The sequence below is a fragment of the Oncorhynchus clarkii genome, chromosome 2, assembly GCF_045791955.1.
Source record: "Oncorhynchus clarkii lewisi isolate Uvic-CL-2024 chromosome 2, UVic_Ocla_1.0, whole genome shotgun sequence".
In the NCBI taxonomy this organism is placed as follows: domain Eukaryota; kingdom Metazoa; phylum Chordata; class Actinopteri; order Salmoniformes; family Salmonidae; genus Oncorhynchus; species Oncorhynchus clarkii.
Window position 1 is genome coordinate 18,885,506 of NC_092148.1, and position 24,754 is coordinate 18,910,259.

Consider the following 24,754-nt stretch of genomic DNA (forward strand, 5'->3'; position numbering starts at 1 on the left):
TAAACGGCTCTCTATCGACCGGATGTGTACCAAACTCACAAAAAGTGGCAGTAATAAAGCCTCTCTTGAAAAAGCCAAACCTTGACCCAGAAAATATAAAAAAACTATCGGCCTATATCGAATCTTCCATTCCTCTCAAAATGTTTAGAAAATGCTGTTGCGCAGAAACTCGCTGCCTTCCTGAAGACAAACAATGTATACGAAATGCTTCAGTCTGGTTTTAGATCCCATCATAGCACTTGTGAAGGTGGTAAATTACATTTTAATGGCATCGGACCGAGGCTCTGCATCTGTCCTCGTGCTCCTAGACCTTAGTGCTGCTTTTGATACCATCGATCACCACATTCTTTTGGAGAGATTGGAAACCCAAATTGGTCTACACGGACAAGTTCTGGCCTGGTTTAGATCTTATCTGTCTGAAAGATATCAGTTTGTCTCTGTGAATGGTTTGTCCTCTGACAAATCAACTGTAAATGTCGGTGTTCCTCAAGGTGCCGTTTTAGGACCACTATTGTTTTCACTATATATTTTACCTCTTGGGGATGTCATTCGAAAACATAATGTTAACTTTCACTGGTATGCGGATGACACACAGCTGTACATTTCAATGAAACATGGTGAAGCCCCAAAATTGCCCTTGCTAGAAGACATAAGGAAGTGGATGGCTGCAAACTTTCTTCTTTTAAACTCGGACAAAACAGAGATGCTTGTTCTAGGTCCCAAGAAACAAAGAGATCTTCTGTTGAATCTGACAATTCATCTTATTGGTTGTACAGTCATCTCAAATAAAACTGTGAAGGACCTCGGCGTTACTCTGGACCCTGATCTCTCTTTTGAAGAACATATCAAGACCATTTCAAGGACAGCTTTTTTCCATCTACGTAACATTGCAAAAATCAGAACATTTCTGTCCAAAAATGATGCAGAAAAATTAATCCATGCTTTTGTCACTTCTAGTTTAGACTACTGCAATGCTCTACTTTCCGGCTACCCGGATAAAGCACTAAATAAACTTCAGTTAGTGCTAAATATGGCTAGAATCCTGACTAGAACCAAAAAATGTGATCATATTACTCCAGTGCTAGCCTCCCTACACTGGCTTCCTGTCAAAGCAAGGGCTGATTTCAAGGTTTTACTGCTAACCTACAAAGCATTACATGGGCTTGCTCCTACCTATCTCTCTGATTTGGTCCTGCCGTACATACCTACACGTACGCTACGGTCACAAGACGCAGGCCTCCTAATTGTCCCTAGAATTTCTAAGCTGGAGGCAGGGCTTTCTCCTATAGAGCTCCATTTTTATGGAACGGTCTGTCTACCCATGTCAGAGACGCAAACTCGGTCTCAACCTTTAAGTCTTTACTGAAGATTCATCGCTTCAGTGGGTCATATGATTGAGTGTAGTCTGGCCCAGGAGTGGGAAGGTGAACGGAAAGGCTCTGGAGCAACGAACCGCCCTTGCTGTCTCTGCCTGGCCGGTTCCCCTCTTTCCACTGGGATTCTCTGCCTCTAACCCTATTACAGGGGCTGAGTCACTGGCTTACTGGGGCTCTCTCATGCTGTCCCTGGAAGGGGTGCGTCACCTGAGTGGGTTGATTCACTGATGTGGTCATCCTGTCTGGGTTGGCACCCCCCCCCCCCCCCCCCTTGGGTCAACTGTTCTGCCTTATTATTATTCGACCATGTTGGTCATTTATGAACATTTGAACATCTTGGCCACGTTCTGTTATAATTTCCACCCGGCACAGCCAGAAGAGGACTGGCCACCCCACATAGTCTGGTTCCTCTCTAGGTTTCTTCCTAGGTTTTGGCCTTTCTAGGGAGTTTTTCCTAGCCACCGTGCTTCTACACCTGCATTGCTTGCTGTTTGGGGTTTTAGGCTGGGTTTCTGTACAGCACTTTGAGATATCAGCTGATGTACGAAGGGCTATATAAATACATTTGATTTGATTTGATTTTGACTTAGGGAGGAGGTTTCTGATGTTAACATGCATGAAACCAAGGCTTTTTTGGTTACAGAAGTCAGCAAATGAGAGTGCCTGGGTACACGCAGTGCCTGGGTTAATCCAGCTGCGGTGTCAGATTTCAAAAAGGTTTTACGGCGAAAGCAAACCATATGATTATTTGAGGACAGCACCCCATCAGTTGGCACTCCAATAAGTGTCTCATAAACATCACAAAGGGTCCTTTTGTTCGATTACTTCCATCGTTTTATCTCCCAAATGTCCATTTATTTGGCGTGTTTGATCCAGAAAAACACAGGTTCCATCTCGTGCAACATGACTACAAAATATCTAATAAGTTACCTGTAATCTTTGTCCAAACATTTCAAACAACTTTCCTCATACAACTTTAGTTATTTTTAACGTAAATAATTGATTAAACTTAAGACGGGATAAACTGCGTTCAATAGCGGAAAAAAAAAAGTGGAGCGAGCTTTCAGCTCGCGCGCCCCAACCACAACAGTACACTAGACTCGACCCTCGTTCTGAACAGCTCTACTTCTTCATGTCTCAAAGGAAAAACATCAACCAATTTCAAAAGACTGTTGACATCCAGTGGAACCGATAGGAACTGCAAGTAAGTGCCTTAGAAATCTAGATCCACATAGAAAAGATCCATTGAAAGCATTGTCACCTAAAAAAAAAAAAGCCTGGCTGGTTTGTCCTCGGGGTTTCGCCTGCCAAATAAGTTCTGTTATACTCACAGTCATCATTCAAACAGTTTTAGAAACGTCAGAGTGTTTTCTATCCAAATCTACTAATAATATGCATATCCTAGCTTCTGGGCATGAGTAGCAGGCAGTTTACTTTGGGCAAACTTTCCATCCTGACGTGAAAATACCTCGCCCTAGCCTCAAGGGGTTAATTAACCTCCACATCACCCGAGGAACAGAAGAGGAGTAGGATGAGGGTACAGCTAAAGTCTATCAATACTGGTCGTCTAGTGAGTTGGGGATGAAGAATTAAAGTAGCAGATTTCTGCAAGTGGTAGAATAGATTCAGTGCATAATGTACAGACAAGGGTATGGTGAGGTGCGGGTACAGTGGAGGTAAACCCAGGCACTGAGTAATGATAAGAGAGGTTGCATCTCTGGACGGGCTAGTTATGCTGGGTGAGGTCACCGCATGTGTGGAAGGTGGGACAAAGGAGGGTTCTGAGGCATGTTGAGTGGGACTAGGTGCTCCAAAGTAAACTAAAACAATGATAACTATCCTAAACAACAGTGTACAAGGCATATTGACATTTGAGAGAGACATAAAGTGAGGCACAAAGCAATCACAGTTGTTGATTGGGAGAGCTAGTTAAGACAACAACGGATAAGAGAACAACAACTAATCAGGTAAGACAACAACAACAGGTAAAATGGCGATGAATAGGCAGAGAGGGTCTGTTAACTACACACAGGGCCTGAGTTTGAGGCTGGGGACGACAGATGAACAAAAAATAAACAAAATGGAGTACCGTGATTAAAGAACAGTCCAGCAGGCATCAGCTATGTAGCCAAGTGATCATAGGGTAATAGATAATACAGCAATAGATGGTTCAGGGAAGCCATGGGGTAGTCATTACCACGCTAGCACTCCAGGGTAAGTAGAAGCGTCTGCTCCGATGTCCGGCAAAGGCCGGTTGAGGGCACAGCCGATGGAGTTACGTCGGCGGACCAGTCGTGGTGGTACAGAGGGGCGCCGTGTCGAAAAAGGGTCCGGGCCAGATGGCGAAAAAGGCATTGTAGTTGTAGTAATTTTGTTTGCTAGCTGGGAGATGCGCCTGGCTGGTGCTAGCTTCAAGGCAGGGGGATTTGCCACTATAGCCACTCGGTAGCAGCTATGTGGCAGCGATGATCCGATGGAAAGGTCCAGAGCTTACGACAAGGATCCGGTGGAGTAGTTGATTCTAGCCGTGCCGGGAGGCATAGGCTGAGTAGCCGAGTGATCACAGAGTAGGCCGGGAGGTGGGCCTGGCTCAGTGCTAGCTTCGGGGCTGGGTCACTCGGTGGCAGCTAGCTAGCTGTGATGATCAGTAGTATTTGTCCAGGGTTTACGGCAGGAATCCGGCGTTGTAGTGGTGAAAACAGTCCGATACTGGCAGGCTGGCAAGTATTATCCTGGAAAAAGAAAAATGTCTGGTGTCTGTGCAGAAGGTAAAGGCCGCTAGCAGTGGCTAACAATGACTAAATAGCTAGTAGCTAATTAGCTGGTTAGCTTCTGATGGCTAGCTCCTGATGGAGGTTCTGGTCTAAAAAATAGCAGATCCGTGTCACATTGAGTGAGGCGAGTTACCGGAAGGTATATTAACCTGTTGCGACTACCAAACCCGGATCCGGGATTCTATTTATAGACCTAAGCTCATTACCATAACGCAACGTTAACTATTCATGAAAATCGCAAATGAAATGAAATAAATATGCTAGCTCTCAAGCTTAGCCTTTTGTTAACAACACTGTCATCTCAGATTTTCAAAATATGCTTTTCAACCATAGGAAAACAATAATTTGTGTAACAGTAGCTAGCTAGCGTAGCATTTAGCGTTAGCATTAGCGTTAGCATTAGCGTTAGCATTTAGCAGGCAACTATCACAAAAACAAGTAAAGCCTTAAAATAAAATAACTTACCTTTGAAGAACTTCTGATGTTTTCAATGAGGAGACTCTCAGTTAGATAGCAGATGCTCCGTTTTTCCAAAAAGATTCTTTGTATATTAGAAATAGCTCCGTTTTGTACATCACATTTGGCTACCAAAAAAAAAAAAAAAAAAAAAAAAAAAAAAACGAAAATTCAGCCCTCAAAACGCGAACTTTTTTCCAAATTAACTCCATAATATCGACTGAAACATGGCAAACGTGGTTTAGAATCAATCCTCAAGGTGTTTTTCCACATCTCTCTTCAATGATATATCCTTCGTGGAAGCCTGGTTTCTCCTTGCTCTCAAATGGAAAAATAATTGCACCTGGCTTTACGCTCCAATTTCGACGCAGGGACACCAGGCGGACACTTGGAAAATGTAGTCTCTTATGGTCAATCTTCCAATGATATGCCTACAAATACGTCACAATGCTGCTAACACTTTGGGGGAACGACAGAAAGTGTAGGCTCATTCCTTGCGCAATCACAGCCATATAAGGAGACAATGGAAAACAGAGCTTCAGAAATTCTGCTCATTTCCTGGTTGATGCATCATCTTGGTTTCGCCTGTAGAATGAGTTCTGGGGCACTTACAGACAATATCTTTGCAGATTCTGAAACTTCAGAGTGTTTTCTTTCAAAAACTGTCAAGAATATGCATAGTCGAGCATCTTTTCGTGACAAAATATCGCGCTTAAAACGGGAACGTTTTTTATCCAAAAATGAAATAGCGCCCCTAGAGATCAAAGAGGTTAAATAAAAAAATGGAAAAGAGATTGAAAATAAATTGAAATATATACAAAAAAGACGAAAAATACAAAAAGTAAACGAGAGGACGACAAACCACGTCTGCACTGCTAATCCATCTTGGAAAGAATGTGTCACTCGCTCACAGTACAGCCCCTCCCATAACTTCTAGAGCGGCACCTCTCTCTCCCTCTCGCGTTTTATCAGCTCTGGTTAATAAAATAGCTAAAAAATGACTTTGCTACTTCCTTCACTTGATCGGACCATGTCTGGGTCTGACCAGGTCTATACGGAATGGGTCTAGTTCTTCTCGACTCCGTTAGGAACAGGTCTCTATTTTAAAAATGCATATCGTGTCCGGGTGGGAAAGACCCAGGTCCATTTCGGAACGGGTCCAACTTTTTGGACAAGTGAAGCTCTCTAAGAAATGGTAGAGAAAGAGTTAAAATTAGCAACGTTTCAATACATTCCACAGGAATTCTCCAGTCTGGCTAAACTAAAGGACTTTTAGTTCCATCTGCGCTCCAGTGGTGGCTGTGTTTCTCTAGGGTGGTAACCTGTACTGGTGGGGCCAGGGTATAGCTGTCAAGTCTCCTTAATTAACACATGAGATGAGAGAATTAAATCAATATGTAAGTGGCAGAAACAATTTGAGTCCGTGATTGAATATCAAACGGGACAGAGAAAAAGCCCTGGGATGTCCTGTTTAATTGTGTTGGCATAATTAATTAAAACAATTCCCTGTCCTTTTTCCTTTCCTTCCGTCACTCCGAGAACAGTGAGCCAAACAAAGTGGAGCTAAAAACAGAGAAGAAGAAAGAAACCCCTCCTAGCTCTAGAGGATATATTCAGAACAGAACAGTATGTTCACCACTGCTTCACACCAATCTCATCATCACAATGCACTCAGTGGCTAAGACGCACAATTACAGCCATTGGATGCATCATGACTTACACCCTAGCTACAGACAGTAGGAGCACATGTAGTTCCTACAGAAGCACACTTTCACTGACGAGGGAAAATGAGAATGTAAAAACAACAACTCCTCGTATCTGTGTAGGAGGATCAAATATGTCAGGTTAGATTATAGCCAGAAGTCATTTATTTAAAGCCAGAGAGTTGGGACAGACTCTCCGTCTCCCAGTAAACTACAGCCTCCCCCGTTTGTCCCTGGACTCCCAGCCCAGCAGCCTAAATGAATTTCTCCTTTAGCCTCTCTTTATTATCAAACTGAAGCGGAGGGTGTTGGAACCCGCCAAATTGGCAAATGAGAGTGAAGTAAGGACTTCTGTCATCTGTTTTATTGTATGTGTACTGGAGCATTGGCCTAGCCTAGCCTGGCTGCAGCTCTCTCTCTGCTGTGTCCTAAATGGCTCCCTATTCACTACTTGGTGCACTGCTTTGATCAGGTTGCCATTTGGGATGCACAGTCTGTCTTTGTGGAAGCTAGCTTTCTGGAGTCTCCGCTAAGAAACCTATTTACTACAATTTAAGAAGACATTGTTCTAGACAGATGGTTCTCCTTGCCAGTTGCTTGTTCCCTCCATAACAGTGTGAAAGGGTTAATGAAGCGTTCTAATGATGTTTTGGCATGCCCACTCCTCTCTGCCTGTCTGATGAGAGACTGCTGGAGAGTTGGAACAGAGGTTGGTGTGTTTGATTGATTTTAAAGAGCAATTTGTTTGGCAAGGAAAGAGACGGCCTAATCCAGTCCCAACAGGCTGCCTTCATTACTGTTTGTTTTCTATTAATTAGCATGTGTGTGTTTGTGTGTGTGAGAGCGTGTGAGTGTGTTTTTGTGGGTGTTTGGCTTGCATGTGTGTGTGTGTGTGTGTGTGTTTCGGTCTGCATTCTTGCATTTGTGTATTGATATTCTAATCAACTCCACTCACATACCAAACACACCTAATCTGCTCTGCTGATTTTGTATAATTTCTAAGTTTGAAAGAATTACACCAAAGCTCTGATTGAGACCTGCTACAGATGGGTTCCTGTCCCAGGAGCCATGGTTTTCATGATATTCTCCAAGAACGTTTCATTGATGTGCACTACCATTCAAAAGTTTGGGGTCACTTAGAAATTACCTTGTTTTTGAAAGAAAAGCACTAAAATAATATCACATCCATTAAAATAACATAGAATTGATCAGAAATACAGTGTAGACATTGTTAATGTTGTAAATTACTATTGTAGCTGGAAACGGCTGATTTTTAATTGAATATCTACATAGGTGTACAGAGGCCCATTATCAGCAAAAATCACTCACTCCTGTGTTCCAATGGCACGTTGTGTTAGCTAATCCAAATTAATCCTTTTAAAAGGCTAATTGATCATTAGAAAACCCTTTTGCAATTATGTTAGCACAATTATGTTAGCATTAGAAAACTGTTGTTCTGATTAAAGAAGCAATAAAACTGTCCTTCTTTAGAATAGTTGAGTATCTGGAGCATCAGCATTTGTGGGTTCGATTACAGGCTCAAAATGGCCAGAAACAAAGAACTTCCTTCTGAAACTTGTCAGTCTGTTCTTGTTCTGAGAAATGAAGGCTATTCCATGCGAGAAATTGCCAAGACACGGAAGATCTCGTACAACCCTGTGTACTACTCCCTTCACAGAACAGTGCAAACTGGTTGTCCCAACGTGCCACTGGCTAACACAACGTGCGATTTGAACGAATGAGTGATGGTTGCTGATAATGGGCCTCTGTAAGCCTATGTAGATATTCCATAAAAAATCAGCCGTTTGTGTGACCTTTAATTAACTAGGCAAGTCAGTTTAAGAACAAAATCTCATGCACAATGACAGCCTAGGAACAATGGGTTAACTGCCTTGTTCAGAGAGACAGACTTTTGCCTTGTTAGCTCTGGGATTCGATCCACCAACCGTTTGATTACTGGCACAACGGTCTAACCACTAGGCTACCTGCTGCCCCAGCTACAATAGTCAATTTGATGTTATTTTAATGGACAAAAACATGAGCTTTTATTTAAAAAACAAGGACATTTCTAAGTGACCCCAAACTTTTGAACGGTAGTGTATGTAGGCCTACACGCGGTATGCATGTCAAACAGACAACTATACCGTATTCATCTATGGTAGTACACAGGTATCATTTGTGACCATCTGGGCTACTTTATTGAGTATCAGCCGTTTTGATGTGCGATGCACATTTTCATTAATTAAAGCTTAATTACTTTGGGACGACAAGACAAGACAATTATCTATCATCCTAGCTTGTGTTGTGAGATTTCGTTTTGATGTTGAAAACCCTGAAGGTAAAGTAAGTGATGCTTTATAAACATGGCGGGTTCGTGTTTCTGTGACAAGGCGTGGCGTTCCATCACCTGTCAGCTACACTGAGTGTTTCAGCTTTGCTCTGAATTGAAACACCTGAAAGTATAAACACATCTTCCTCCCATCTCTCTGTTCCCCAGGAGAAAGCCAACATCAATGTGCCACAGTCTGCTGCTCACACCTCCCCAGTAACTGCCTGGGACTTCCATCAGACATCCGAAGCCTACACATCAAAAGAAAACATTAGCCACTTACCCATTACCGTGCTATATCCACTCAAGTCAATGCGTCTAGACTTGACCTCTGATAAGTATGAAAGAGAGAGGAGTAGTGGAGGATACCCTGTTCTTCTGAAAACTGAATATTCATGCCTGTAGCAGATTTATTTATCAGTCTGTGTAAACTGGGCATGCTTCCAGACAGAGTTTGGACTGTGTGTGTGTGTGTGTGTGTGTGTGTGTGTGTGTGTGTGTGTGTGTGTGTGTGTGTGTGTGTGTGTGTGTGTGTGTGTGTGTGTGTGTACAGTACACAACCAGCCTTTGATGCTTTTTGGCTGGTTGGGGTTCACCACAGGTTTGATCTGACGGACCCAAACAAGAAACAGTAGACAAGGTGACTTTTGCTGTCCTCTCCCCTCTCACCCCCCCTCTTCTCTACCCCTCCCCTCTCTCCCCTGTCTTCTGTCCCCTCTCTCCCCATCTCTTCTCTCCCCTCTCTTCTCACCCCCTCTCTTCTCTTCCCCTCCCCTCTCTCTTCTCTCCCAGTCTCTCCCCTCCCCTCTCTCCCAGTCTCTTCTCTCCTCTCACCCCCCCTCTTCTCTTCCCTTCCCCTCCCCTCTCTCCCCCTCTCTTCTCTCCCCGTCTCTTCTCTCCCCTCTCTCCCAGTCTCTTCTCTCACCCCCTCTCTTCTCTTCCCCTCCCCTCTCTCCCCTTCTCTTCTCTCCCCGTCTCTTCTCTCCCCTCCCCCTCTCTCCCCTCTCTTCTCTCCCCCTCTCCAAACTACGCCTCACTCATTCCCCCACACACACACTTTCACCTGTATATGTGTACAGGTATGTGTGTGTTTTTTCATGTGTACCTGCATGTATGTGTGTGATTGTGAGAGGGAGTGGGAGGAGAGGTGGGCTGACAGCTCCATTTGGCTACACATTATGAATGCACCACCTTCTCTACAGAGAGAGAGAGAGAGAGAGAGAGAGAGAGAGAGAGAGAGAGAGAGATGCTGTTTTATGATGCCAGTACTTACAGTAGTGAACTAACACCTCTGTCAGGCAGACTCTGAGCCCAGCCCTGTCACTATATTTCCAATTATTCTCCTGCCAAACCTGGACCGTTTAATGGAATAAGTTTTAAAACCCACCACATCACCCAACAACCACGGCTGTGTATACATTTTACTACTTAATGGAATACGTTTTAAAACCCACCACATCACCCAACAACCACGGCTGTGTATACATTTTACTACTGGCTGCCATCACAATATATGTATGGAAATAAACCATACCAGAACAAGCTCATGAGACCACTAATGTGATGGACTATTGCCATGAACTGTTTTTGGGTAATTGGTTACAGACCCAACTCAATAAGAGTAACATCAACCAATGTATCATGTCAGGGCCAACAAAACCCATAGCACTGCAGGGCACACCTCGAGAATAACAAATGGGAGAAAATAATGCAGAACAAAGAGTCTCTGTGTAATTCACCACTTCTTTTCTCCTCCTGTCTGTTCTGTTTTACAGGGGTTTCTAAGACCCCTTCTCTCCAGTCCCCACAATTCTTAGTAATAGACCCTAAAGTCCCTCCAAGACCAAAAATAACCACCCATAAAACCTGCTGAGGTCTGCCCTCCTCCATTCCCTAATAAAGTATCTGAAGGTGTGTGTGTGTGCGCTTGCGCATATATCTGCTGTGTGTGCATGTGAATGTGTGTGTGTGCAAGTGCGTGTGCATGTGTATGCACAGGTGTGTGTAGGTGTGTTCACCAATAAAGTGTGTGAAGGTGAGCGTGCTCTTGATTGTCCATATGTAGGGAGGATAATGAAATACCCCCATGCTGCTTAACAGCTCACCCAGGCCTCATTAAGGTAGACTCTTGCACCAGGAGCAGAATACACAATGACCAGCAGACACCTGCCCTCACAACTCAGCCCCTAGCAAAGAGTTGTACTTACATTGTGGAGAGCAACACTGAACTGTTTGGGTAGAAGTTACTGTAAGGTACAAGGGCCCCTCAGGCACTTACAGGGCCTATTAACTGAAGACTGAACTGTTTGGGTAGAAGGGAGCCCAAAGCATCACAGGCTGTATTATTATACAGGAGTTACCTTTGAACTTTTTTGACCTTTGAACTTTTTGGGTAGAAGAGCTGTTCAGCTGATGTGAGTGAGACTGCGTTGCTGTGGCATTGATCCATCCACACACAGACAATAGCTTACTAATTGCTCCTCTGGGATTTATAAAGTCATAATGGACTTAATTAAATGGTCAGCTGACCTAATTCTTGAACCCAAGCTCTTCAACCTTCCTCTTCTAGAGTCAGTTCCCAGTACCCTGCAACATAACATTCCTCTTCTTTCTATGGCCCTGTTGCTGAAAGGAAGAGAAAGAGAGAGGGAGAGAGAAGAAGAGCAAGAAGTAGCAAGGGGTGTATTCCCGAATTGCATTAGATCGTATTAAAATCATTTTCGTCTGACTACACATTGTGTCCTTGTGGCCTGTGGGCATAGAGAGTACCATTTTACATATCAAATCAGTACCATATGAACCATGGCACTGAGCTATCACTAGGCCATACACACACACACACACACACACACACACACACACACACACACACACACACACACACACACACACACACACACACACACACACACAGTAAAGCAGCAAAACATGGCCCTTATTATAGAACTCTCTATTACAGGCCATAACCCCTGGCGCACTGTCACTGCAATCTGCCCAGCGCTGCTATAAATCAAGTCACACAGCGACTCTCTACGCCCCCATTTTCAGCTGGATGTGTATTAGAGCAGACAAGGCCTGGGTCTTCAAAGACAATACTACTGTACTGATGTTAGAGCCACTTGAGATGATCTCTCAGGCTACAGGGGGGGGGGGGGGGGCGGGACGGGACGGGACGGGGTGATTATTATCGCTGGGTCTGTTGCTCTGAGATAATTCACTTTATATGCATCAGTGGAAGTGGTCACATGTGCATGTCCCGGCCTGTACTTGAACCACGGCTAGAACATGAATAGTTCAAGACTACAATTCCCAAATGAACAGATTCTTACACAATTAGCATAAGTCCACAGTCCATTTCCCCAGTTCTTGTTTGGGTATTCAGGCAAGAGAGAAGCACACATCATCAGAATGTCTGATCCTAGATCTAGCTCAGAGTACACTGCCTTCCCTCATTGGTCATTATAGTGCCGCATCATTGGTCCTGGGCCAAACAGGTGTTGGGAGAGGCCTGTAAGGGCTCACTTCACGATCTGGCAGAGCCAATCCATCTGCTGCAAATTGACAACAGTAAGTGCTTAGTTGAGCCCTGGTATAAATCCCCATTAGAGTGTACTGCAACCTGTCCGCACACCGCACACACACATACATCCATACACACAGGCACGCACACGCTCGTACACACACACAGACACACACACTCACACTCACACACACACACGCGCATGCATGCACGCAACACACACCCACACGCCACTGTCCCACCCTGCTCTCCTGCCATCAACCCTTTATTGGGCCCTGGTTCCAAAACAATATCAATCTAACCCAGAGTTTATGAGGACTAATGTCAGCTGGAGATTCCTAATGTAAATCCACTGCCGCTTGCAATTAAGACGGCCTGAGATTCTGACGAAGAGTCGGCTCCTTGAGTCAATACCTGTTTGGTACAATGGTCCCGATACGCAGCAAGGTGCCAAAACCTTAAGATAACTTATGCCGCCTGTCTCTGTTTGCCCATTAGAATTGATAATATCCATCCCACAACCGAGCCATTCAAAAACAAACTCTCCGTTATTGATGTCCTATAATAAGGATAAACAAACGCTTTGGGCTGCGTTGAACCCTTCCATCTGTTCTGTCTAAGGTGGGCCGGGCTTTTATTAGGGGAATGAAGATCCATGAACAGCAGTCTGAGTTGTTATGCACTCTGCAAGGCGTTCAGGAGAGATTCAGCTGTTCTGTTTTCACTCTGATCATGAAGGTATTGACCAAGGATTCCAATACATTATTCTCTGTCATCTGCAGTCTATGAGGTTCTAATCAATATATTTGACTGAGGGTAATGTAAAATACAATAGGTGAACAGAGGAGAAGAACAGGAAAAAATAGTAATTTACAAACAATAGTGCCTAAATATGCCTACCTGGTTATTCTTTGCGGTACAAAACGTTGTTGTTTTTAATGAGTAATAGTGGTATAGCATTGTGTATACAAAGGTGGTAAAATATATGGTTTTAATAATGGTATAGCCCATTAACTCTTAGCCTGTAATTTAGAAATCTAATTAACATAATACAACACTCCCCATCATAATCAGTCTGTCACGTGTGCTCCCTCTCCAGCCTCTAGGTCACCAGGCTGCTCATTATGGAGCACACCTGTCACCATCATTGCATGCACCTGCGCGTCATCAGACTCACCTGGACTCACCTGGACTCCTTGATTACCTGCCCTATATATGTCACTCCCTTTGGTTCCTTCCCCAGGCGTCATTGTTTCTGTTTCTTGTCTCTGCGTTGTTCGAGGTTTCTTGTTTTGTATTATGTTCCACTCCCTGAACCTGCTTCCCGACTCTCAGCGCACATCGTTACAGAATGCCTCACCTAAGGAAAGCACCAGGGAGTGTTTTTTGGTTAGGTGGGAATGACGTTGGGTCCGGGAACCGCTACAGGCAGTCATGCCTCAGCCGGATCGTCAGGCTCCCCTGCCTCAGCAGGCTCGTCGGGCTTTCATGCCTTCGCCGGATCTCTTGGCTCCTCTGCTTCCACTGGCTCGTCAGGCTCTCATGCCTCAACTGGATCGCCAGGCTTCCCCGCCTCAGCCGGTCTGTCATGTTCCTGCGTCCCAGCCGGCGACAGTTTCCCGAGCATCAGCGGGGGTGTCCACTCCTGATCCCCATGATCGTCCTTTGGGTTGGTGCCCTGCGGCTGGAGCCGAACGCGCCAGGGAGGGGGTACCGTCAGTTATGCACTCTCTCCGGCGCTCTAGGTTGCCATGCTCCTGCACTCAGCCAGATTGTAAGGTTTCTCACACCTCTGCAGAGGTGACCGGGTCCGCCCCTGTCCCCCAGGATCGTCATTCTGGTCTGCGCCCAGCGGCTGGTGCCGCGCATCGGGGAGGGGGTACTGTCACGTGTGCTCCCTCTCCGGCCTCTAGGTCACCAGGCTGCTCATTATGGCGCATACCTGTTACCATCGTTATATATATGTCACTCGTTTTGGTTCCTTCCTCAGGCGTCATTGTTTCTGTTTCTTGTCTGTGTGTTGTTGGAGGTTCTTGTTTTGTATTATGTTCTGTTTATTTTATTAAAACACTCCCGGAATTTGCTTCCCGACTCTCAGCGCACATCATTACACTGCCTAAGATAGAGATATCTGTTTTTTTGCTTGGGCTGCGTTTCAATCCACCTCATCCGCCAAATTCACCCTTCCGCATCTGAGGTGAAAGGTGGCAGTTAAAAAAATGTATGGATGTATTTATGGAGATAGTTTATCCCCTAAAATAAGGGGATAAAGACATGTAAAAAAAACTTTCTTATATCTCTCTTCAAAACAAACCATTTTGACATTTTTTTGACATTTTTTTGGACTATCTGCTGTTTCATGTAGTGAATCTGTAATTCAAGGCATTTCTATTGGCTTATAGCAGTAATGCCAAATTCAATGTTTCATCCAATCATTTTTTCATATATTTTTTTGATACCTTAATTAAGTGTTAAAATTCTAAATCAAAAAGCGAAATAATCCGAAAAAGTGAAATAATTGATACCGATAACCGATATTAAACATTTTAGCGGCCTTTTAAGCGTTCTAGTACAGTTAAATAGTTAAACACACACACATGGATGTAGCGGTCTAAGGCACTGCATCTCAGTGCAAGAAGCATAACAACTGTCCCTGGTTCGAATCCAGGCTGTATCACATCTGGACGTGATTGGAAGTCCCATACGGTGGCGCACAATTGGCCTGTCATTGTAAATAAGAATTTGTTCTTAACTGACTTGCCTAGTTAAATAAAGGTTATACACACACACACACACACACACACACTGAACAAAAAGTTATTTTGTTGCATTTACGCATGTCCCCATTACCAGTAAAACATAATCAAAACCGATTTCTTTCACTTACTTGCTGTGCTGTTTCGTTGTTCATTTGTTCAGTCATTTCATTCTCAACCAGGATTTCTATGGAATGGCGTTTGGGTCTTTGCGTATCAAAAAAGATACATGTCAAATAACACACTTTGACGTGTCAAATATGCTTGTTGACCAATCAGGACCTGAATATGATAGCACATCACATAATAATTAAACGCGTTCATTAATTTTCTACTTAGTTATTACCCAAAAATCAGCGTGTGTGTGTGTCAAATCAAATCAAATCAAATTGTATTTGTCACATACACATGGTTAGCAGATGTTAATGCGAGTGTAGCGAAATGCTTGTGCTTCTAGTTCCGACAATGCAGTAATAACAAGTAATCTAACTAACAATTCCAAAACTACTGTCTTGTACACAGTGTAAGGGGATAAAGAATATGTACATAAGGATATATGAATGAGTGATGGTACAGAGCAGCATAGGCAAGATACAGTAGATGGTATCGAGTACAGTATGTACAAATGAGATGAGTATGTAAACAAAGTGGCATAGTTTAAAGTGGCTAGTGATACATGTATTACATAAGGATGCAGTCGATGATATAGAGTACAGTATATACGTATGCATATGAGATGAATGAGTGTGTGTGTGTGTGTGTGGACTGATTTGGACTGATTTGATTTGGGATTGATAGACAGGAGGTCTCAGATTCAGACCTGTCAGACATCCAATATGTCAGCTGGTGGGTTAGACCTCTAGCTACAAACACCGGATGGGTAGATCACCACAACAACACACCATAGGGAACAGAGAATTCGAAAGGTCTATCAAACACTGCACTCTGTAATAACATATCAGCCCCCTATCATTCCAGATTGTTCTTCTAGAACCCTTTCAGAGGTTTGCCATTGTAAAGTCTGTCCTTGGTTGACCTTATCAACGTTCAACCACATAGGATGTTAGCAACAAGCCACTCTCTCCCATACCAATGTAAAGCAGCTTTTCATCAACTGTCATATGTCATTATACAGAATATCCATCCATTCAAGGGACAATCAAGATGTGGGAAAAGTGTGATGTATGAATGTAGAGAAGACTGATATCTGCAGAGCGCTGTTTCATCAGGACAAAATGAATGAGGCATATTCTAAATATAACCAGTGAGCGGAACTGGGGATTAGGGGTGTGTGTGTGTGGGTGGATGTGTGTGGGTGTGTGTGTGTGGATGTAGGGGGAAATTCAGACTATGTTTGCTGGAGTAATGTGCTGTGAACAGTCAGTCAGTATAGAGCGATAAAGCCTGTGAAAAGTGGGGATTACAGTTTAGTGGAAGTCTGCTGTCCCTTCGTGTGGGGGGGCTGAGGGGCCGAGGGGCTTTCAGTGACAGATCCTCCCCTATTTAAAAACTAGTGATATTCTCAGCCCCATTGAGAACCCTACCGGCTTCAACACACCCACCTGGGAACAGAGCTCCCTCCACTCGGAGTGATATTGGGTTTTAAATAAGAGCCTGCGTGGAGCTAGGACCTCCACAGAGCTCAGATACAAAATAGACAGCAGACATCCATCCGGAGGGACAGGAGAGAGGAAAAAATGCAATAGAGTTAAGTATCATGCTAGAAATGATGAGCTCTGTATATATCTGCACCATTATGCAAGCAGTATAGGCCTGCTATATCAGCTAGATATGAGCAGAGAAACTGCTGCCGTTCACAGCCTAGAGATTATTTAAGGTGATGCACATAGAAATGAAATCCTCCATGTGTGGAATGTACAGTAGCCTACAGTGCATTAAATGTGGACAGTAGAATTAATGGGCAAATAAATGTATGGGGATGGCTAAGTTGTTATTCCTCTAGTGAGGCTTTTAAAGCTTTATTGGCAATGTGTGATCTACACTTTTGTTATAAAAGGGCCATTGGTATCCACGTTGAGATTGTGATTTACGCTATACAATCAATAGCCATTGACCACTGCGAGAGAGGGGGAGAAGGGTATATGAAATAGTGAAATATCGAATGTGTGTAGAAATTTAAACAGTCAGTGAGAGCCAGAAGTGTGGACTCCAGTCACATGACTTGGACTCGAGTCAGACTCGAGTCACAAATATGATGACTTGCAACTCGACTTAGACTTTAACACCAGTGACTCGTGACTTGACTTGGACTTGAGCCTTATGACTGGACCTGACTTGATACCCTCCACAAGCCCCAATATTAAAAATGATGCATATATAAAAAGTTTGCAGTGCATCAACTCTTCATTTAACAGATTACAGTTTGATTCAGACAGCAGCCAATCAAATTGTGCCAGTTGATAAAAAGTTGTGCGTGGCAGTGCAGAGGAATGTCGGCGGGTAAATTCAGATGGAGCCCTTGGAAAGATGATAGCCCAAAATAATTATTTCCGGATATGAAGACGACGCTGTATCACCAAAAAAAAGGATTGCAACTTGCAAAACATGCGGGAAGAAAATTACAGACGGAGGCGCAACAATTTCCAACTTTGTTAGACATTTGAAGCTGCACAAAGAACGGTAAGTCGTGGCTAATATAGCCGACAGCTATATATTTTATTACTTTGCTGGTGTATCATGTAGGCTAACGTAACGTTAAATCAATGAGCCTCCACACAGTCAGTCAGTGTGGGAACGTGTTCATTGCACCCAAGATTGAGCTACAACTGGATAGGCAGTTGGTAGCCTAAATCCTGCCTGATGTTACTGCTGTTCCTAAAACCATTGACAAACGTTAGCCTACTGTAACCACACAGAGAAAGAGAGAGTGTGTGTGTGTGTGTTAAGGTTGGGCGATTGTGAACAAGCCTACATCGCACGATTGCGTGATCCTCGATAGTCGATCACTATTGGGGGGGGGGGGGGGGGTGTCTTTCTCATGGCTACCCATGTATTTCCATGGAAATATAACATTTATTCGGAAAGTAATAAATATATAGATATTTTTAAAAGCATTCATGATTTGCGTAAAGGTAATATACTATTACTCTTGTTGAAAATATGAAATGGTATTACATTTGGTGAAGAGCACATTATGACTTGTTTAGGACTCGAAACTACGAGTTTAGGACTTGAGACTTGACTTGATACTTGACGGTCTTGACTTGGGACTTGAGTGCCAGGACTTGAGACTTACTTGTGACTTGTAAAACAATGACTTGGTCCCACCTCTGGTGAGAGCTACTGTATTCCCTGTGCATGCTTGGGTTGGGTGTTTAAGGGTATATTAGTAAAATGTAAAAATACTTTGCATATGTAATATTTGTATTTTTTTTTTTTACCCATGTTCCCGTGATATCCAATTGGTAGTTACCATCTTGTCCCATCGCTGCATCTCCTGTACGGACTTGGGAGAGGCGAAGGTCGAGAGCCATGCCGCCACAAGGAGTCGCTAGAGAGCGATGGGACAAGGAAAACCCAGCCGGCCAAACCCTCCCCTAAACACGACAATGCCGGGCCAATTGTGTGGCACCTCATAGGTCTCCCGGTCACGGCCAGCTGCGACACAGCCCTGGATCGAACCTGGATCTGTAATGACGCCTCTAACACTGCGATGCAAATGTACTTTACCAGGCCACAATGCATTGCCCTGTTCGGGTAAAAGTAAATGAGGAAGAAAACATCAGAGGTCTTGATAACTTCAACAATAACTATTAAGTGATGGCAACACTTTGCTTGACACCCAGTATTATAACATGTTAGGACACGGTCATAACTATGTCATCATATGTTGTAACAGATGACATAACTTGTCATAACACTGTTATGACACATATATTTATACCTGTTGTGACATATTGTGTTATTTTATGGTTGGTTATGGTATTACAGAAGAGTGTCAAAACCCACATTCATTCTAAATATTTGTTTCCTGACAAGAAATTTGAATTTGTTTCCTCTTAAATCCTTTGTTGTTGTTGTAATGAATTCTTTACAGTCATGTTTTTTCATCATATTTGATTTAACTTGTTGAAAATCCATTTTATGACACTGTCAAGAAGCATTATGACCATCATAATCATATAAGCCAGATCGGCCTACCACGTACATTCCCTTATATCAGCCATCAGTTAAAAAGAGGGTGTCTTGTCTTGTTCCTGAAATCTGCTCCTGACTTCATCCCAGTCTTCATCCACAGAGCATTGGGCTGGTGCATGTCTGACATCAATGTGTGCGCAATTACAATGATAATTTAATATGGTAAATTTAATCAAACGTTATAGAACATTAACATACTGTTGACTTGTAGGTTATGGTGTAATGGAATGTTTTGCTTTGTGTGGTAGGTTTTGTGGGTTTTGACACTCTTATGTAGGTGTCATAACCAGCCATAAAATAACACAACACAAAATAAAACAATATACAAAAGGTCTAAATATGTGTCTTGACAGTGTTATGACCATATTGTAACAGGTTATGACCGTCTCATAACGTGTTATGATTCTGGGTGTCAAGTAATGTGTTACCAATGTGTTTCATCAATATCACAATAACAAGCGCCCTCTGAATACAGGGACGTCAACATGTACCGCATCTCAGCCATGTACTGAATAAATCAAAGTGCGTTGAGGTTGAAAGAAAAGGCTTAACTACAGATCAGACCCGTTTCAAAGACACATGATGACAAACACAATGAAGAGAAAGTGTTCCAGGCTAAACAATCTGTCTGTCTCCTCTGTGACGCGGTGTGTTGATGGTCTTTGGTGAGTTCTACCTCCCTCATTGTCATCTGCTCTCATATAAAGGGATGAGGGATGGGAAGAGAGGAGTGTGTGTGTGTCCATGATTTACAAGATAATGGGTGAGAAGGGGTGTAGTTTAGTCCAGGAGGGTTCTGTGTGATTTAATCAGACTAGCTGATAAATATTTAGATATATCTGGAATGAGATGAGGACCCAGGCGGTGAAATGGCTCGGACCACAGTGTGCCATTTTGACAGGGAGACACACACACATCACACACAAAATCTCCTAAGGAACCATAAAACCCTTCATATCCCCTCAGACCAGTGACACGCCTTTATACTGCCATGTTTTATTGACGTTATGAATTTAGAGGGCAGAAATATGAGACACTATATTTAGTTGGTAATCTAGCCCATCCATCCGTCTGATAGTCTGAATGTGAATTGGGAGAAAAACTACTTAAACCCCACTCGTCTTTCACAAATCATTTGTCATCTAGATTTGGTGTTATTATGGTAAACAGAGAGGAAGGGAAGAAGCACTGATAAGTGGAGTAAATGGCAGACAAATGCATTTATGAAGTGGGGAGAGATAAGAGACAAGGAACTTTGTTACTTTACTGCCATTAACCATCAGTGACGTCCACATCTTTAACATACAAGAATTGCAATGTATTCACAGATCTGCATTGCTCTCTTGGTGCGTATGGAATGTTCAATAGTGACATTTTGTGTAGGAGTGTCTTTTCTTTGAACCATGACACACACCAGAGAGTCGCTCAGAGAAACTAGCTGTCTCTTTGCCCTTCTTGAAATGTTTCAATTGGACTCAGACGTGTTGGCATGTCTGGCATCACAGATGACAGCAGAGGGGAGGTGGAGTGGGGAGTGCTTGGACTGCCTCCCTTGTCCCTCCGTCCCCCCATGCAGCGAGGACCCCACGGATGTCCATTTAACGTTTAACATTCCATTTAACAACCCTCGTAAAACTGACTATCTTACTGACCCTCGACTTCGGCGATGTCATTTACAAAATAGCCTCCAACACTCTACTCAGCAAACTGGATGCAGTCTATCACAGTGCCATCCATTTTGTCACCAAAGCCCCATATACCACCCACCACTGCGACCTCTATGTGGTACTCGGCTGGCCCTCACTACATATTCGTCGCCAGACTCACTGGCTACAGGTCATCTATAAGTCTTTGCTAAGTAAAGCTCCGGCCTTATCTCAGCTCACTGGTCACCATAGCAACACCCACCCGTAGCACGCTCTCCAGCAGGTATATTTCACTGGTCATCCCCAAAGCCAACACCTACTTTGGCCGCCTTTCCTTCAAGTTCTCTGCTGCCAACGACTGGAACGAATTGCAAAAATCGCTGATGATGGAGACTTATATTTCCCTCACTAACTTTAAACATCAGCTATCCGAGCAGCTAACCGATCACTGAATTTGTACATAGCCCATCTGTAAATAACCCATCCAATCTACCTACCTCATCCCCATATTGTTTTATTTATTTTTCTGCCCCTTTGCACACCAGTATGTCTACTTGCACATCATCATCTGCACATCTATCACTTCAGTGTTAATTTGCTAAATTGTAATTACTTGCTGCTATGGCCTATTTATTTCCTAACCTCCTCACGCCATTTGCACACACTGTATATAGATTTTTTTTTCTATTGTGTTATTGACTGTACACTTGTTTATTCCATGTGTAACTCTGTGCTGTTGTTTGTGTCACACTGCTTTGCTTTATCTTGGCCAGGTCACAGTTGTAAATGAGAACTTTTCTCAACTAGCCTACCTGGTTAAATAAAGGTGAATTTAAAAAATATTTAAAAAAATGCACGCTGAGTCAAAACGCTGACAGAGAAACTGTTCCCATGTTGACTTATCCTCCTCCTCTTTTTCCTCCTCCTTTTCCTCATCCTCTTCCTTTTCCTCCTCCTTCTCCTTTCCCTCCTTCTCCTCTTCCCCATCGTCCTCTTTCTCTGTAAGAGACGTTCACTCCAGATGCTTACTCTGTCTACATTCTCCTCTAAATGCTGTTTGGAGAGTCTTAATTGCCTCATTTTGTGGTTCTGATTTGCAGTGTTGTTTTTCAGAAACAGCAGGATAGAGGCTGATCACAGATGGAGACATTACAACCATGTCTTTATTTACCAGCTAATCAACAATCAACACAGAGAGGATGGGGGAGGGAGGGGGGAGGGTGGGGGGGAGGGGGAGGGGGGATGGGGGAGGGAGGGAGGGAGAGAGGATGGGGGAGGGAGGGAGGGAAAGAGGATGGGGGAGGGAGGGAGAGAGAGGATGGGGAGGGAGGGAGAGAGAGAGGGTGGGGGAGGGAGGGAGAGAGAGGATGGGGCGGGAGGGAGAGAGAGAGGATGGGGGAGGGAGGGAGAGAGGGAGAGAGGATGGGGGAGGGAGAGAGAGAGAGAGGATGGGGGAGGGAGGGAGAGAGAGGATGGGGGAGGGAGGGAGAGAGAGGATGGGGAGGGAGGGAGAGAGAGGATGGGGGAGGGAGAGAGAGAGAGAGGATGGGGGAGGGAGAGAGAGAGGATGGGGAGGTAGGGAGAGAGAGGATGGGGGAGGGAGAGAGAGAGAGAGGATGGGGGAGGGCGGGAGGGAGAGAGGATGGGGGAGGGAGAGAGAGAGAGAGGATGGGTGAGGGCGGGAGGGAGAGAGAGAGAGATGAAAGGGGTAGGGAGAAACATTGTGAATAGAAGAAAAATAAGCTAGTCTTTTGTCATATGTTTTCACAGAGCTCAGTCTTTCATCTTCACCCTTCTCTTCTGAAATACATTTTAGTTTGTGACAGTTACAGAGGACTTCACAGGTTTCTGTGGACTGAGTCCTTGTATGACATGACTAGTATATTCTTGCCCCATTATGAGTATACACATGACTATGTTTATTTTATTTTTTACCTTTATTTAACTAGGCAAGTCAGTTAAGAACAAATTCTTATTTTCAATGATGGACTTGCAACCTTCTGGTTACTAGTCCAACGCTCTAACCACTAGGCTACCCTGCCGCCCCTATACATGCTATACTATACTATACTATACATGTGAGATAATCAATGTCAAATAAATACATAAATAACAATAACAACCTTATTTGAAATATAGAGTAATTACAAACCAACCAATAGCCATACCATACCATAGTAAGAGTCTGTGTGAGGAATATCCTTGGACCAGTCCAACAGCAGTTCCCGGTCATACGTTGATATACCATTCACCTTTGACCTTCAACCGCAGTCCCCTGCAAAGATCAATGTGGGTCAATAAAAGATCCCATGAATGTCCACTTCTGAGACCACTGATAAATGATCAGGTGAGAGAGAGAGAGAGAGAGAGAGAGAGAGACTGTATGAGGAATCTATAGAGACCATTATTCTGTGGTCTTGTCATTATGACATTATCCTTGAACTCCACACATTCCTTTCCAGAGAGTTCATCCGTCGCTATCACAAATACGGTGCCCATATTAGGACAGCCTCAGAGTCACTAATGTCAGTGTAACTCAGACTCCCAATCAGGGATAGATGTCAATTTCATTAGACTGTCCAAATATGGACACTGTACACACAACTCATCAATGATGAGCCAGATCATTTTATCATGGGCAATATTCAGAATCAGATTGTGAATGGATCCATATGGGCTTTTTCCAGCCTTTTCAATAGGTCAATGTGTTTTCCTTTGATAATATTGTGCTTGACTCTTTCTCTATGTGTCCCGGCCACTTCTGTTTGATGGGCAGATGATGGATAGATTGATAGAGGGGTTATGAGTTATATTCCCCTGAATCTGTCATCCACATCGCTCTCAATCCACCCTGTGACCTGATAAAAGAGGAAAATCATTTCTGAAGGGATCAGCCATTGTCATACTCTGTGGCTCAAATCTATTGAAATGTAATTGAAGTTCTGGTTGTAAAATTTGAACATTCTGCTCAGTGAACAATGAACAACGACAGTCACAGCAATATCTTTCTCTCTCTCTCTCTCTCTCTCTCTCACACACACACACACACACGACAAATGCACATACACGTACACATACACTCACATAGGCTAGTGACTCTGCTATAATAACATCTGGTAAGGCATTTTATGGATGTGTTTATCCTCAATATCTGCCCTCAATATCAACACAGGTGCTACTGACTTATTTGGGAGTGTCTTTCTGTATCTGTATGTCTGACTTAGAGATAGACAACTGTGTGTGTGTGTGTGTGTGTGTGTGTGCCAAGCGTTATCCCATAGTGTGTTCCTTGGTGGTTTTCTTTCCTTTGTTTTTCTCGAAATGACATGTTCTTGTTTTTCGTCTTCTTAAAGCAATCACACATGACATTCCTTGGCCGATCAATAGACCATTATAGAGGAACAGGGTGGGAACGTCAATGGTCGTAGTTTAAAGCAATAATAATTGTTCATTTCTTCACCCATGAATGGAGTTGTTATACTGTGAAATAATCACATTATTGGTCTATTGAGTGTGTGTGACTTTGAGTGGCTGTGTGTTCTCAATGTGTGTGTGTGTGTGTGTGTGTGTCTGTGTCTGTGTCTGTGTGTCCCCTATACATATCTACCTCCATCACTACAGTATCCCTGCACATTGTAAATATGGTACAGGAACTGACCCTGTATATGGTATGCTTACTTACTTATTGTGTTCTTTTTTCTTAATTTATACGTTGTGTGTTTTTGTTCAACCTAGTTATTTGTAGTATGACATTGCTATTGATTATTGCATTGTCGGGGTTAGAGCTGGCAAGAAAGGCATTTCACTGTACTTGTACATGTGACATTAAAACTTGAAACTTGAAACGCTCTCCACTCCCCCTGTGCACCTGTCAAACTCCACACTGCCTCGTTACTGTCAGCCATTAACAAACAGTCAAACTCATCTACAGCAAATCAAATGTGTGTTTTAGCCCCATCTCCCCTATATGATTCCCACGTCACTGCTCCAACACCCGTAGTCCTGGAAATGACCTCAAGGTCGCCCTTTATAAAAC